The following is a 16,429-nucleotide window of genomic DNA, read 5'->3' on the forward strand; positions in this document are numbered from 1 at the left end:
GTGTCAAGGATGCAATGTTGCACATGGTAAGTTTCAGAGCAAAGAAAATGTTGGTTACTGCATTTTTCAAACAACAGATTTCTTTAGCTTACAAGTTTTTAAATCCAACTGTATGTCCAATGCCACCTCATTGGGAGAACCTCGCTCACCAGTGACAGATCGCTTCTGTCATCTTATCTGCAGCTGCCATCTATTCCAGCAACATCGGAGCCAATGAAACAATCAGACCTTGGTCCTCCGAATCCTTCCACAATCATCCCCAACACCAACATCACCAATATCATCACCAACCTTCGCTGCCATCACCTGATGCTGCACTGGACACAGGGCATCAGCCCCTGACAAAATTGCTGGCCGGGAGGCCAGCAGTGGCATCACCATGGTCAGACTTTCTTCACTTGATGCTGTAAACCCTGGCTACCACATGATGTGCCAGGTTGACACCAGCTCACACCTGCACCGTGAAGCATCCCTTTAATCCCATTCCATGCACACACATCACTATAGCGGGGTGGGGTGGGGGGAGGTATGACTGAACAATCACTGGAACTCAGTAAGACACTTTTCAATGTGGTAAGTTGATGTCCTGGGGAGGTCTCGTCCACCCTTGGAAGAGAAGAGGACCTCCCTGTGTACTGTGACTCCCTCCATAAGCATATGGAGGGAGTCATTGGAGAGCCTGGGTGCAAGAGTTCACCTTTGTGCAGTGATTGTCAGTGTTTTCAGCACCTCAATGCTATCAAACACTGAAAAATCAACTGTCAAAATAAAATTGTGCATGGTCCTTTTAAGGAAACCGGCAGATGACGCGTCATCAAATGACATCATCAGACCCGCTTCCTGTTAATTGGCCAGAGGGCGGGCTTAACAAGGTCAATCAAGGGAAAATCACGTCTGCAGAGCGGAGACAGCTGGAGGCAGGACTGGAACCCGGAAACGAGCTGACCCGCCCCTATCCCGACACTGCTGAGAAACTCACGGCCTCAGTTTCAGCAGCAAAAGCCCCAGTTCACCAGCAGCTACCAGTAGACTGAGGGAATTGTCACAAGTGTATGACAGGCTGGTTTGAGCACTGTGTCTGTTGGAACTCCCATCTGATCAGTGAAGTGATTAACAGCATTTGGAAGAACATCAGGAAATATTCTCTTTATATTTTTAATTTGATCCACAGAATACAAGATAACAATATACAGCAAAGGACAGAACATTTATAAACTATAGAATCTCCCAGTTACAGTAAAATGTACAGTCAGGAACCCCAGGTCCCCCTTTATATATGAACAATTAAAGTACAATTGATCACATCTTCTTTAATCTGAATGAGGTCTTCTTGTGTTCACACCAAGCTCGGCCTTTCAGAAGTTCCATTCATGGTTAGTGTCGGGATCTTGAATCATCATTGTGTTCCTGTAGTGAACGGAATCAACAGAATTATCATTTTCAAATGGACTGAGTTCAATCTGAGTTCAGTGTTTTATTTTTGTTGTTGATCTTGATCAAGAAGCCAATTATCTGACACAAAGTCCCAGTTTCTACTTACATTTGAAGACTCCTCGAGCGATGATTCATCTGACTTGCTTTTCACCTGTATTAAAATATTTATATTTACATGTTGTGCATGGAGCACAATGAAACTTTAGTAAATAATCTTCAGATTTAGAATCATCTCCAAACCAAAACTGGAAATGATGTTAGATCACAAATGAGGAATTATTAACTCCTTAATTTTCAGAGTTGTGATTCAATGACTCAGTGATGAGGTGGAGAAATACTCATTAAACAATGCAGCAATAATCAATACAACCCTGGTACATAGGGGCTAAACTAAGAAAGGTTGAGATCCATCAATTGGCCTCTATTGCCTTGGCTACCCCAACCAGAAAAGGACAAGGAATTATTGTCATCACTTGTACTTGTCCTGACATTGTGGGAATTCAGCTCACTTAATCTTCAGTGAAGAGTAAACAGATCCTCTGTACGAAGGGTCAGTTCAACAATCCTCTGGCTACGGTTGGATTACACCCCACGAGAATCGAGAATCAGTATCCCCACTCTCACTGTCTCTAGACATACATTTAACTTAATAAAAGCGCAGAGCTGCCTCGGACTTCATTTTGACACAGCTGAATCCAGGTTTCAACAGTTTATTGTTGTTGATAATTGTCTGAGTAAAAGTCCCAGATTATACTTACATTTGGAGGCTCCTCGAGTGACGATTCTTTTGACTTGTTTTACATCTATTAAAATATTAATATTTATCTGTTTAGCACAGTGGACCAATGAGACAGTTTGTACATAATACAAATTTTAGAATTAGCATCAAGCAAAAAATTTAAACATTAAATTATAAATGAGGAAATGTTAACTTTGGACATTTCAGAGTTGTGATTCAGTGACTTGGTGTTGGAGTGGATAAACCCTTACTAAACATCTCATGTTCTGCAGTGCAGCAATAATCAACACAGTCCTGGTACAGTGGAGCTGTGGGGTCAATGGTTAAACTAATGATTGGTGACACTCCCCATCAATTGGGATTTATTACATAGTACTGGGCCAGATATTCTAATCCTTAAGGGTGTGTACGCGCTAAGAATCGAAAAAAGTTTTAAAAAATGTTTTCACTTACTTATCATTTAAAAATACTTTTAAAAAAGGTAAGTTTATTTTTAGCCCTGTAAAAAACTTTAATTATTTTTTTCAAAAAATTAAAATTTTATTTAAAATATTTAATTTATTGTAATTTCAACTCATTTTTAAAATGTGATTTAAAAAAAAATATTTAATGTTTTACAGTGTTTTTAGGGTGATTTCCATTCATATATTTGACAGGTCTATCTGTCAAGTGTATGAAGGGAGATTTCCTTCTCCCATTGGCTCCCCGTGGCCCACGTGATCTCGGGGATGCTTGCGAACCACATGCGCCTCTGGGATACGTAGGCCCTGTGCATTTCGAGTTGGAGAGGCCCAGGAGTGGAAGTGTCCGGACCTCGGGGGCCCTCAGGTAGCTCCATAGATTTTTTCCAGATCGGAGGCCTCCGCACGCAGGAAGCCTCCGATCAGAAAATACGGCCCAGTATTTGCAGCAGAGACACAGGCAATTCGGCCTAACAGGTCCATGACGGTGTTAATGTTCCACACTAGCCTCCACCCAACCTATTTAATCTAACCCCATCATTATAAACCTTTCTATTAATGACTATCTTATATTTATGGCCCCTAGTTCTGGTCTCCACTGCAAGTGGAAACTTCTTCTCCACATCTACCCTTACATAATCTTAAAGACCTCTATCAGGTCACCCCTCAGTCTCCACTTTTCTGGAGAAAAGAGCCCCAGCCTGTTCAATCTTTCCTGATAGGTATAACCTCTCAATCCTGGTATGATTCTAGTAAATCTTTTTTGCACCTTCTCCAGTGGCTCTATATCATTTTTATAATATGGAGACCAGAGCTGTACGCAGTACTCCAAGATGGTTTAACCAAGCTTCGATACAGGTTTAACATAACTTCTCTGCTTTTCAATTCTAACCCTCCAGAAATGAACCCAAGTGCTTGTTTTTTTTGTCTTCCTGTATTTTGTCATAGTCCTTCTCTGTATTAACTATGCCCCCAATTTGGTGTGTTCCAAAAATTTTGAAATTGTACTTTCAATTCGCAAGTCCAAATCATTAATGTAAAGGTGAACAACAGTGGTCCCAGCACTGATCCTTGTGGAACAACACTTCCCACCTTTTGCCAGTGTGAGTAACTACCTTTAACTCCGATTCTCTATTTTCTGATTTGTAGCCAGCTTGCTATCCATTTTGCTACTTGTACCCTGACTCCACATGTTCTGACCTTAATCATGAGTCTACTATGCAGTGGCTTATCGAAGGCCTTTATTAAAATCCAAATATATTACATCTACTACATTACCCTTATCTACACTTTCTGTTACTTCTTCAAAGAATTCAGTAAGGTTGGTCAAGTATGACCGTCCCTTTTGAAATCCGTGCTGACGACTCTTTATTATATTTTCAGTTTCTAGATGTTTTTCTATTATATCATTGAGTAAGGATTCCATTATCTTTCCTACCATCGACGTTAAGCTAATTGGTCCATAGTTCCCTGGACTTGTTCTTCTATCTCCCTATTGAAATATAGGAATCATATTAGCTATCCGCCAGTCTTCTGGCACTATTTCCTTTTCTAATGTTTTTTGAGATATATGTATATATCATACATTCTTGTATTGAACCTGCAGTTCCCCTCCAGGAAGGACCAGCCATTAGTGTCTATTATTGGTAAGAATGTAAGAGACACTGCTCTCATGATGCCATCACTTGCAACTGTCCTGTCCTGTAGATATTCAGCTCACTTTATCTTCAGTGGAGAACAAACTCATCCTCTGTTTTTGGGGTTGATTCAAAATTCCTTTGGAAAACCTCACAGGAATCGAGCATCAGAATCCTCTCCCTCAGTGCCTCGAATTAAAATAAATTGCCATCTCACACTCCATTCCGACACCGTTAAATCCAGGATTTTACACTTTATTGTTGATAATCATGATCAACAAGAAAATCATCTGACAAAACGTCCCCGTTTATACTCACTATTGAAGACTGCGCAAGTGACGTTTCTTTTGATTTCTTTTCCACCTGTAGTAAAATATTAATTTTTAGATAGTTAGCACAGGGGATCAGTGAGACATTTTGTAATTAATCTTGAGTTTTGGATCTTGACATTTTTGAGCCTTGACAGCATCCCATCATTTCCTATCCTACCACATCTTTCTAAGGAAAAACTGATCGGGGACATTACACAAGTAAACACTAACTGATGCGGCTCTGATGCCCATTCTAGGTGGTGAACATGTCCAGGATGGGTCTAACAGTTGCCAGTATTGAATCCAGATTGTGTGGTTACTGCAAATCTGGTTCTAAAGATGTTGAGTTGATTAATTGCTGTTAATACTGACTCCACTCAGACACTGACAGCAGTTCAGCTCTTTTTTTTATCATCACATCACATTAAAGCAATTTGACAATCTGTTGGTTGTTCAATAAAATCATATTGCTACCAAATGGATAACAACAACTGGGTTGCTTTCATTTCACTTCCTAATATTTTTATTTTAATCAAGTGATACATTTCACTAGCTCCATTTATCATAGAATCGTAGAAATGTACAGCACAGAAGGAGGCCATATGGCCCATCGTGCCTGTGCTGCCTCTTTCAAAGAGCATTCGTGCTTAGTCCGTATCCCAGTCAGTTCCTCATCCTCAAGTACCCGTCCAACTCCCTTTTAAAATAATTTATGGAATCAGCTTCCACCACCTTTTCAGATAGAGCGTTCCAGATCCCGACAACTCTCTGAATGAAAAAAATTCTCCTCATCTCCCCTCTAGATCTTTTTCCAATGATTTTGAATCTACGACCTGTAGTTATTGACCCACTCACCAGAGGGAATACATTTCCTCATTTACTCTATCTAAACCTATCATCTTGAAAACCTCTATTAGGTCACTTCTTAACCTTCTCTGTTCCAAGGAGAACTGTCTGAATTTTACCAACTTCTCATAAGTGAAGTCCCTCATCCCTGGTAACATCCTGGTAAGCCTCCTCTGTAACCTTTCTTTACACCTTTTCTGAAGTGTGATGCCCAGAATTGTCCACAATACTCCAGGTGAGGCCTAACCAGTGATTTATAAAATTCTAACACGATGGGCTGGATTTTAACTCTGGTGCGGGATAGTGTCGTGTTATCCGAATTTCATGTTTCCCACACAAATCTAAATGGATGTGGAAGATTGATGCAATTTTAACTGAATTGGCCAATTGATTTCCAACGTGTGGGAAGCCTTTGCAAATGTGTTTTTCATGACTGAAAGTCCCCTCCGATGACATCATCATTGCTGCTGCATTTAAGGTCCACAGCAAGCCTTGCTTCTTCTGCAGACTGCCAAGCTTCTTGACTGTGCAGTGTGAGGGAGCTGCAGCAAATATGACAAACGGGAGGGCCAGATCAGCTCCTCGCTTTGACGAGGTGGCACTGCAGGCATTAGTGGGTGGGGCTAGGACCAACAGGGAGGTGCTCTTACCTTCATCAGGGAGGAAGAGGCCTCCCAGTCAGACCAAGGCAGTGTGGATGCAGGTGGCTGAGGAGGTCAACTCCTTGGGAGTCACCCGCAGAACCTGGATACAGTGCAGGGAAAGATTTCATGACCTTCAGCGCACTGGAAAAGTGAGTATGAATATCCCATCACCCTCAATCTGATCCCCATTGCCTTTCCTCACCAGCACTCAGCTTTAGCAATCTCTTCCTCCGCATCCCACTTGACACTGACATCCATGCACCCTTACCCATTCCCTCTCCCTCTATGCTCACATTCACATAACTATTCCACCATGCAGCCCTCACACTCCCTCTCACTCTGATGCTTTGAACACAACTGACAACACATAGTGAGGGCCCTTGGTCTTGCAACCTCACTCCATATTTGTCTCCTTCGAAGTATCTATGCTATGCAATCTCTACACTCACTCCTTCATTCTCACTCAACCTCCATTTGTCTCCCTCATTGCAGGAAAAGAGAGCGAGCCAGGACAGGCGGATGGACAGCCTCAATAGCCCAACTGACCCCCTGGGAGGGGGACATCCTGGAAATTACAGGAATAGAGGATGATTCGCGCATGGGGGATGGACAGACGGGTGTAACACAGCAAGCTGGTGACAGAAAAGTTTCCCATCTCTCTCTTTGGCATTGCATGAGTCGCTGATAATGATTGTGAAGCTGTAACAGATGGACTTATGAGCATCTGCAAAAAGCTATGTGCATGTAGCCTTTGCATCACATCTCTGACTCTTTCCTTTACTCCCCCACAGGACCATCACAAGCATCCGTCCCCCCTAGCCAGGAAGAAGAGGCTGAGCAGCCAGACTCCTCAGAGGAAGCTGCAACCTCTGAGAGTGCAGCGTCAGCAGAATTCAGCGCATCCAGCACCAGCGCAGACACTTCCACCTCGGTGGAACATTCGGGACATAGAGTAGTGTTGTCACCTGGTGTATCACAGCTCACAAGTGAGCATCAGCAGATTGTGGAGACAGGGACAGCAGTGGAGAGTCTTAGTCGGAGGGCGCAGGACTCTGCCAGCTCGTCTTAGCAGCATGTTGACCCTCTGCCTCTGGGTCCATCCATAAGATCAGAGGTGATGGAACTCCAGGCACAGATGCAGGAGTCTCTGGCAGGTTTTGTCTCTAGGGTCGTTGCGAGTGTGGAGCGAATGGAGGAGTCCATAGCGAACATGAGCAGAGCCTTTGTGTAGTCATTGGCCCATGCACGCATCACCACGGAAAGGATGGCTACATCTGTGGAAAGGATTGCTGCCTCCGTGTTAAGGCTGGCCACCGTAGAGGAGAGGATGGCTACGGCCATGGAGGAGCTTAGTCGCCAGGGTATGGAAAACATGGTCATTGTTCAGAATAGAATGACATCTCTTGAGGAGCGATGGGCATCTATCGAACAGAGAAACCAGACCTTCATGGAAGTCCTTCTGAGTAGGACTGCCATTGCAGATACGGGTCCCCATGGCCCCCCTGATGTGCAGCAAGGTGCTCTCCAGCCACTTCCAGGTGCTGGCCCCTTCTGGCCTGTGCAGCTTCAGGTGGGTGAGCAGCAGCCTGGCGCACCTGCTGCTGCTGCTGTTGCTGGTGCGGCTGTTGTTCCTGGTTCTGCTGCTGCCGCGGCTGGTGCTCAAGCTCCTCTAATGCCCAGATGGGAAAGAAATAAATGGCTTCCATGCTTCTCTTATATGCCTCCATGGAGGAAGCGCTGAGTGAAGGTGGCGAGAGGGGTTTCCCAGGAGGTCACACTGGAGATGGGTGTGAGGCTCCAACCTTCCACAGGTGTGGTTAAGCCTTGTAAAAGTTGCCCCAGACCTGAGACCACGAAGTCCTGCCACCTGCAAATCATGGCTGATCAAAACTCCTCTTTAATAGTTGACCTGCAGTTGAAAGTCAGCAATCCAATAGTGCTCCTGCCAGGTTTCACATTCGTGTTTCCCACTAGGCGTGTTTCATGTGGGAAAAGGGTTAAATTTGCAAGGGCCTTTCAAAATAGGATTATAGAGGCCATTTAGTGGTTGTTAATGGCCTTAACGACCAATCCCACCTGTTGGATGTGGGACGGAGTCGGAACCATCAGACACGACTGAGTTAAAATTGCTCAGAGTCAGGAACCAGGCGGGGAGGGGGGGGGGTCCTGCCTGCCAGTTTTTGCGATTTTAACCCCCCGCACACCTCCACGCCTGCCTCCAAGGCTCAATGAAAATCGAGCCCGATCTCTTTGCTCTTATATTCTATTCTTCTATTTATAAACCCAAATAATCCATATGCTTCTTTAACCAACTTATCAACTTGCCCTGCCACCTTCAAGGATTTATGTATGTGGCCACCAAGTTCTACCCTTTTCAAATTCCTGCCATTTATAGTGTACTGTCTTTCCATATTAGTCCTCTCAAAGTGCATCACTTCACAATTCTCCACATTGAACTCCACCTGCCATGCTTCTGCCATTTCACCATCCTGTCTATGTCATCCTGAAGCCCATAACTATCCTCATCATGATCTACTACTTTGCCAATTTTTGTATCATCTGAAAAATTTATAATGCTGCTCCCTATCCCAAGTCTAAGTCATTTATAAGAATTGTAAACCACCTTCCAGTCTGAAAAAACATCCATCTACCACCAACCTTTGCTTCCTGTCACTGAGCCAATTTTGTACCTATACCGCCAAATTCCCCGTAAATTACCATAGCACCTCCAGTTAGCACATTGCGGGGACATTAATGGGGCGCTGAGGCACTAGCGCCGCATTGATGCGAATCCAGCAGCGCACGCCGAACTCAGCTCGCCCACAGCACCGCTGCTATGAGTTAGTGGTTAGTGCGGGGGACTTCAGCGCCAGGTAGATTGTGGCGTACAACGCTCACTGGGCGGCTGATCTGCCAAATTAAGTATCACCCCCTGCCTTAGTGCCTCATCCCGACAGCGACTGGGAGAGAAGGCGTGAAGCAGTCGGCAGCTGGCTCCAGGGGCGCTACTTAAAGGGATCATGAGTAATGAGTCGCAGCTCTCAGTTTAGTGCTGTTTCACTGCTTCCTTGCCAGTTTGACATTGGGCAACAGTTTAAACAATCTTTAAATGACTGATTTAAACTGTTGCACAATGTCAAACTGACAAGGAACCAGTGTTGTGGCTACTAAAAATTAGTTACATTTATTCTCACAACATATCAAAGTGCTACACATGGTTACATTAATGGGGGCTGTACAGGCAGTCGACCTCGCCCTCCAGGATCTACTGTGGAGGGAGCAGAGGCAGCGAGAAAGGCTGGAACATGTGGCCAGAGGGAGGAGGAGGGCCATCAGGGCTCTCAACAGGAGGCCTTACCCTCCGAGGGAATTCCAACAGCACTCCTCCTACCTTCAATTAAGCGAGGAGCAGTGGATTAGAAGGCTCTGCTTCACCAAGGAGGTGGTCACAGAATTCTGCCACCTCCTGCAACCAGACCTCGAGCTTCAGATCAGGGCGACCACAGCTCTCTCAGTGACAGTCAAGGTCACCGTTGTCCTCAATTTCTTTGCCAGCAGACCCTTCCAGTCTGCAACAGGAGACATAGCTAACATCTCACAGTTCGCCGTCCATCGTTGCATCTGGGAGGTCACAGAGGCTCTCTACAGTAGGAGAAGGGACGGCATTTCCTTCCCCATCACCAGAGAGAAGCAGGACGAACGTGCATGTGGCTTTGCCAGAATAGCGGGATTCCCCACAGTGCAAGGCGCCATTGATTGCACCCACATGGCTTTGTGGGCACCGCATAACAATCCTGACATCTTCCGTAAATGCAAAGGGTACCACTCACATAATGTGCAGTTGGTGTGCGACCACAGACAGCGAATTTTCATTGTGAATGCCCGCTATCCTGGCAGCAGCCATGATGACTCAACCTGCGCCAGGTGTTCCAGCATTCTTCCAGCCACGACATCAAGTTCAAGGCTGGCTGGTCAGAGACAAGGGCTATCCGCTCTCCACCTGGCTCATGACTCCCCTCCGCAACCCCAAAACTCCTGCCCAGCATTCATATAATGAGAGCCATGCTGCCACCAGGAACTTCGTCGAGGCAACAGTTCCGCTGAGCGAGAGTCTCATTTCGTCATCGTCTGCTGTATGTTCTACAATTTGGCCACCATGAGGGCCCAGCCCTTGCCACCAGGGATTGTGGGACCACCGCAGGAGGAGGAAGAGGGAGAGGATGAGGCTGAGGAGGAGGAAGAACAGGAACGAGGGAGGAGTCAGCCACTCAATCGGCCTTCTGGAAAGACCGCCTCAACAGACTGCGGTTCCAATAAATTAAAACCCAGATCTCTGTTGTTCACCACATCCCCATCATTCCATCCCTGTTGCAGACCATTTCACAGCGCAAAGCTGAAATAAGAGACACCACAAAATAATCCAAACTCAATTAATAAATTTATCAATAATCAGTTAACACATATTTACAACAACAATATTAACTATTTACCCTTGTGCAATCCCTTAATTCATGGGATGGGGGGATTGTCCTATGAGGACAGTTTGAGTAGACTAGGCTTATATTCTCTAGAGTTTAGAAGAATGAGAGGTGATCTCATTGAAACATACAAAATTCTTACAGGGCTTGACAGGGTAGATGCAGAGAGGATGTTTCCCCTGGCTAGGGAGTCTAGAGCCAGGGGTCACAGTCTCAGAATAAGGGGTTGGCCATTTAGGACAAAGATGAGGAGAAATTTCTTCACTCATCCGTGGTGAATCTTTGGAATTCTCTACCCTAGAGGGCTGTGGCGGCTCAGTTGTTGAGTATATTCAAGACAGAGATCGATAGATTTTTGAATATTAAGGGAATCAAGGGATATGGGGATAGTGCAGGAAAGTGGATGAGGTAGAAGATCAGCCATGATCTTATTGAATGGCAGAGCAGGCTCAAGGGGCCAAATGGCCTACTCCTGCTCCTATTTTTATGTTCTTATGTTCTTAGTGCCTCTCGTTACAGTGCCTTTGCCTACTCTAGTGCGCCTACAAAGTGTTGGCCCAGTGGCTGCAGCACGACTGGTGGAAGGCTGCTGAGTGTCCGCGTGGGAGACTCCAGATGGCCTTGCAGGACGCCCTCGACCAGCTCTGGGCCTGGAAAGCCCGGCTGTAGACTGCACCACCTCAGTATGGGTGGCACCAGTCTGGGATGGCTGGATGACAGGCAGTGACAAGGGCAATGGTGGAGTGGCAGTGGTGGGAGCAGGAATGTTGTCATCCTGAGAGAGGACAGCAGGTTCCGGCTCCACTGACCCACTTTCACTCCCCTGGGCAGCACCTCAGCATCTCTGTCAATCTGTTGCAGTACAGATTGCTGGCCTGCTGTGACACCGTGAAAGCCCTGGTCAACGGTGGTAGACCCAGCCACAATGGCAGCAGTCAGAGCTTGCGTGGCATCAAGCTGAGACTGCACGAGAGCAGTCTGAGATTGGATGCCACCAAGCATAGACTGCAATACAGCACTAAGATGTTGCGTCACTTCCACCTGTGCTGCAATGGAAGCTGCCAGATTGCCCATCACACGCAACATCAGGTCTGAGTCGCCACAGTCTCTCTGGGAGTCGACCATTCTTTGTAGATTGGAAATGATTGGCTCCATGGTGTGTGCAGAGCCTTGTGCAATGTTGGAGGCGGACTCCTCCATGCTTCTTACCATTGGTGAGAGGCTCTCAGGCACCCTTGACATTGCACCTATCATCTCCGTGTGCATGCCCATCACCCTTCTTCTAAAGGTCTCCCCATCGAGGTCCTCATCTGAGTCCTGAGCTGCAGAACTCGCGCGCAAACTCACCCTCCGGGGAGCTGGCCTCCGAGCTACCCTTTCTCCCTGGCCTTGCTGCAGCCCACTCATCCCCAGTGCATCACGCTGTGCCGATCCCGCTACTATTCTAGCCTCCAAAGAACACATAGTGCCAGTATCTAAGCTGGTGCCTGTGGGTGAGACATGCAGTGACGGGGTGTGTTCTTTTGTCTCCTCTTCTCCCCTCTCGCTCTCTATGCTACCCTCAGGGACAGGCTGCTCAGGTGCTTGCTGATTATCTGAAAGCATAAATGCACACGAGTTGGGTTAAGGTGAGGGGAGGAGGGCAAGAAGGGAGAAAAGCATGCATACAGCATGATTAGCTGGAAAGTGTGAAATGCTTGTGGGGTGAGGGGAAGTGGGATATGAGAAGAAGGAGTAGGGATGAATATACCGTTGTTGTTCCCAAGGGGGTCAATGTCACCGATGGCCACGGCGCCCACCACCTGGTGCCCAATAATCTGCGGTACTCGATTCTCCAGTGCAGACAGTGGTTGGGTGTCAGCTTGTCCCCCACCTATGCACCCCTGCTCCCTCCTGTTGTGAACCACCTTGGCCTTCAAGAGAAAGGAAAGTGTGTGAGTGAATGTGGAACAATGTGTTTGGGTGATGTGCCTGCCATAGTTGAATAGCTGTCATTGTGTGCAGGGTGTGAGATGTGGGTGTGAGTGTTGGTAGGTAGAGATTGTTGGTGGGTGAGTGCTGGGGGTGTGGTGCTTTGGCCAGTGTATGCAGACCGTGGTTCAGACAGTGGTATGTAGCATTTGTTGAAGCATTGACCCACCCTGACCACCCGAGTGAGGTCGTTAAATTTCTTCCTGCACTGTGTGTAGGTCCTGGGGGCCACAGTGTTGCCCAAGACATGCTGGGCAACCTCCCTCCACATGGCATGGAAGACTTGCGGCGAGGGCCTCCTGCCACTTGCCGGGTAGAGCACTGTCCTGCATCTCTCCACAATGGACACCAACTCCTTCAATGCTTGGTCCAAAAATCTGGGGGCTCTCTCCCTGGGGCATTGATCTGCCATCATGAAACCTGCTTGAGTCGTCCGGCTCCTTGGGCTTGGCCTGCTCCTGCTTGCTGAAACAGGTTCACAGGCAGCAATGCTGAGAATGAGATTCTGCAGCATCAATGAACCTCCCCTTTAGGAACTGGAAAGAGGTGTGGCAATAATGACTTGTGATTAGACTGCACCTGATATTGGTTAGCGCTTTGAGTGTAACGCCAATGAGCTAGGCCATCAGCACTTGATTTAGCACTCCCATCTTTTCTTTGAGTGATGACACTGAATTTTGCGTACAGCGAGATTCATTAGGTCAAACTTTTCCAAAGTTAGCGCCCATTCCTGGGTTATAATGAATTGCTCCCACTATGCCTCTACTTATGAAGTCCAGGATCCCGTATGCTTTTTTAACTGCTTTCTCAACCTGCCCTACCACCTTCAAATTTGTGCACATATACCCCCAGGTCTTTCTGTTCATGCACCCCTTTAGGATTGTACCCTTTAGTTTATATTACCTCTCCTCATTCTTCCTACCAAAATGTATCACTTCACACTTTTCTGCATTAAATTTCATCTGACACGTGCCCACCAATTTCACCAGCCTGTCTATGTCTTCTTGAAATCTATCACTATCCTCCTCACTGTTCACTATAACTCCAAGTTTTGTGTCACCTGCAAATTTTGAAATTGTGCCCTGTACACCCACGTCCAAATCATTAATATATATCAAGAAAAGCAGTGGTCCTAGTACCGACCCCTGGAGAACATCACTGTATGCCTTCCTCCAGTCCGAAAAACAACCGCTTACCACTACTCTCTGTTTCCTGTCGCTTAACCAATTTCGTATCTATGCTGCCACTGTCCCTTTTAGTCCATGGGCTTCAACTTTGCTAGCAAGCCTATTACATGGCACTTTATCAAACGCCTTTTGGAAGTCCATATACACTATGTCAACCGCATTGCCCTCATCAACCCTCTCTGTTACCTTATCAAAAACTCGATCAAGTTAGTTAAACACGATTTGCCTTTAACAAATCCGTGCTGGCTTTCCTTAATTAATCCACAGTTGTCCAAGTGACTATTAACTTTGTCCCTGATTATCGTTTCCAAAAGCTTCCCCACTACTGAGGTTAAACTGACTGGCCCGTAGTTGCTGGGTTTACCCTTATACCCTTTTTTGAACAAGGGTGTAACATTTGCAATTCTCCAGTCCGCTGGCACTACCCCCGTATCTAAGGAGGATTGGAAGATTATGGTGAGTACCTCCACGATTTCCTCCTTAATGTCCCTCAGCATCCTCGGATGCCTTCAATCTTGTACTGGTGACTTATCAACTTTAAGTTCAGACAGCCTTTCTAGTACCTCTTTATCAATTTTTATCTCATCCAGTAACTCCACTACCTTCTCTTTCACTATGACTTTGGCAGCATCTTTTTCCTTGGTGAAGACAGATGCAAAGTACTCATTTACTACCTCAGCCATGCCCTCTGCCTCCATGTGTAGGTCTCCTTTTTGGTCCCTAATCGCCCCCACCCCTCCTCTTAACCTGTTTATTACTTCTATGTCTATAGAAGACTTTTGAATCATAGAAGTTTATGGCACAGAAGGAGGCCATTTGGCCCATCGTGTCTATGCTGGAAAATCAGGTAGGAGTCCAACCTACGATATTCTGATCTGTGGTCAGACGCATTAACTATTGCGCCAGTGGCCCAGGCTCTCCTGTACTTTCCATAATATTCCTGGTTATTAACTGAATCTTGCTCCTAACACTTGTCATAAGCTTCCTTTTTCTGCTTTATTTTAACTTTTATTTCCTTTGTCATCCAGGATGCATTAGCTTTGGATGCTTTACCTTTTCCCTTCAAAGGAATCTGCTTAGTTTGTACCTGAACTAACTCCTCCCTGAATGCCTTCCACTCCATTGCCTTTTCCAATCAACCTGCGCTAGGTCCCTTCTTAAATCACTGAAATTAGCTCTTCCCATTTTTTACCTTTGATATTTTCTGTTCTCTTTACATAATTCTTTGAACCGAATTATGTTGTGGTCACTGTTAGCTAGATGTTGCCCTATTGTAACACACTCCATTTCCAGAACCAGATCTAATACTGCTTCCTACCTTGTTGGACTGGAGATATATTGATCAAGAACGTTCTCCGGTGCATTTATGTTAATTTTAATCTTGTGATACATCTCCCTGTCTGAAGACCTTCTCATTCTCTGTACTCATATCAGTGAGATCCTCACACTACTTGGAGAGCTACTCACTAAGCTCCCTACAATGCCCAGGTCACATCTCTACCTCCCACATAAAGTCCCACAGCGGGGAGAAAATCCTGGCACAAAGTCAAGCATGCCCATTGCTCTGATTTGTATAATTGTGAGGTTACCTCAATACTGTTTTCACTTGACGCTAATGATTCACTGTTGCTGTCAACCGTCTTCAAACCACGACACTCCACATCAATGTCAATGACCTTACCAGCAAAATATTCAACATGGCTTTTGCAAAATCCATTTCCCTGTCAAAATAAAACATAATTATTTTAAAATATTGATTGACAACAAGCTCAAAACTGACATAACTCAGTACACACGGCCCTTTCTATGATATAACTCAGTACTCACGGCCCTTTCTATTATATAACTCATTACTCATAGCCCTTTCTATGATATAACTCAGTACTCACGGCCCTTTCTATGATATAACTCAGTACTCACGGCCCTTTCTATGATATAACTCAGTACACACGGCCCTTTCTATGATATAACTCAGTACTCATGGCCCTTTCTATGATATAATTGTAATGTATATACCTTTAAGGGGGGAACTATCTTTTACAGGTCATGTATACTGCAGTACCGGCAGTGACCACACCTGTATATAGCACTGAGTAGTCATCTGTACAGATCAGTTCCAGTGTGAGCCACGTTGAGTAAACACCTGTTGTACCGTTCTCCTGCAGTCTGTGACTTATTATACACAGACACAACATTGGCGACAAGGCAAGTTCGAACCTACCTGCAACTCTGCATCACCTCCCGGGGATTCATTCCTGGAGATCAGTGGATTGGAGGTTAAGGCCAGAGACTCGGGTGTCGACCACGGGCAACCGCCCAGTCATCCAGCAGAGACTCGAGAATTGCGGGGGAGGTTGTCGAGAGCCAGGCTTGGCTTTCCAGTCGAGGTGGTCCAGCAAAACGGGCTGGCAACAGGTAGTGCGCAGACCCTTCCCGGACAGCAGCAGGCTAGAGCCCGACCGAGCGGCACAGCAAAGGGCCGAGCAGCGCCGACGGGGGAGAGAGAGAGAGGGCAGAGCGCACAGGGTGCAGCCGGTGTTCAGGGGCCGAGCAGCGTCGAAGAGAGGGAGAGAGAGACGCGCAGAAACCCGCGAGGCGCCACCATTGCCACGAGGACCGCCGAGAGCCGCGTTGACAGCAGCACAGGAGAAGCGCGCGAAACCTACAGGGCGCCGCCATTGCCAGGAGAACCGCCAGGAGCAGCGTTGGCAGCAGCGGGGG

The 16,429-nt window shown here is 46.2% G+C and overlaps 1 long non-coding RNA gene across 1 annotated transcript; it reads right to left on the reverse strand.

Moving 5' to 3' along the window:
- Positions 1-1,171: 1,171 nt before the first annotated feature.
- On the reverse strand, positions 1,172-15,423 carry LOC147120098 (uncharacterized). The gene is made up of 5 exons (XR_015077846.1): positions 15,298-15,423; positions 4,590-4,634; positions 2,193-2,237; positions 1,541-1,585; positions 1,172-1,407 (listed from the first exon to the last, which is right to left on the reverse strand). It is a non-coding gene; the product is annotated as an uncharacterized LOC147120098 (long non-coding RNA).
- Positions 15,424-16,429: the final 1,006 nt, after the last annotated feature.

The sequence above is a fragment of the Somniosus microcephalus genome, chromosome 4, assembly GCF_052327205.1.
Source record: "Somniosus microcephalus isolate GS21.2 chromosome 4, FLI_Smic_1.0, whole genome shotgun sequence".
In the NCBI taxonomy this organism is placed as follows: Eukaryota; Metazoa; Chordata; class Chondrichthyes; order Squaliformes; family Somniosidae; genus Somniosus; species Somniosus microcephalus.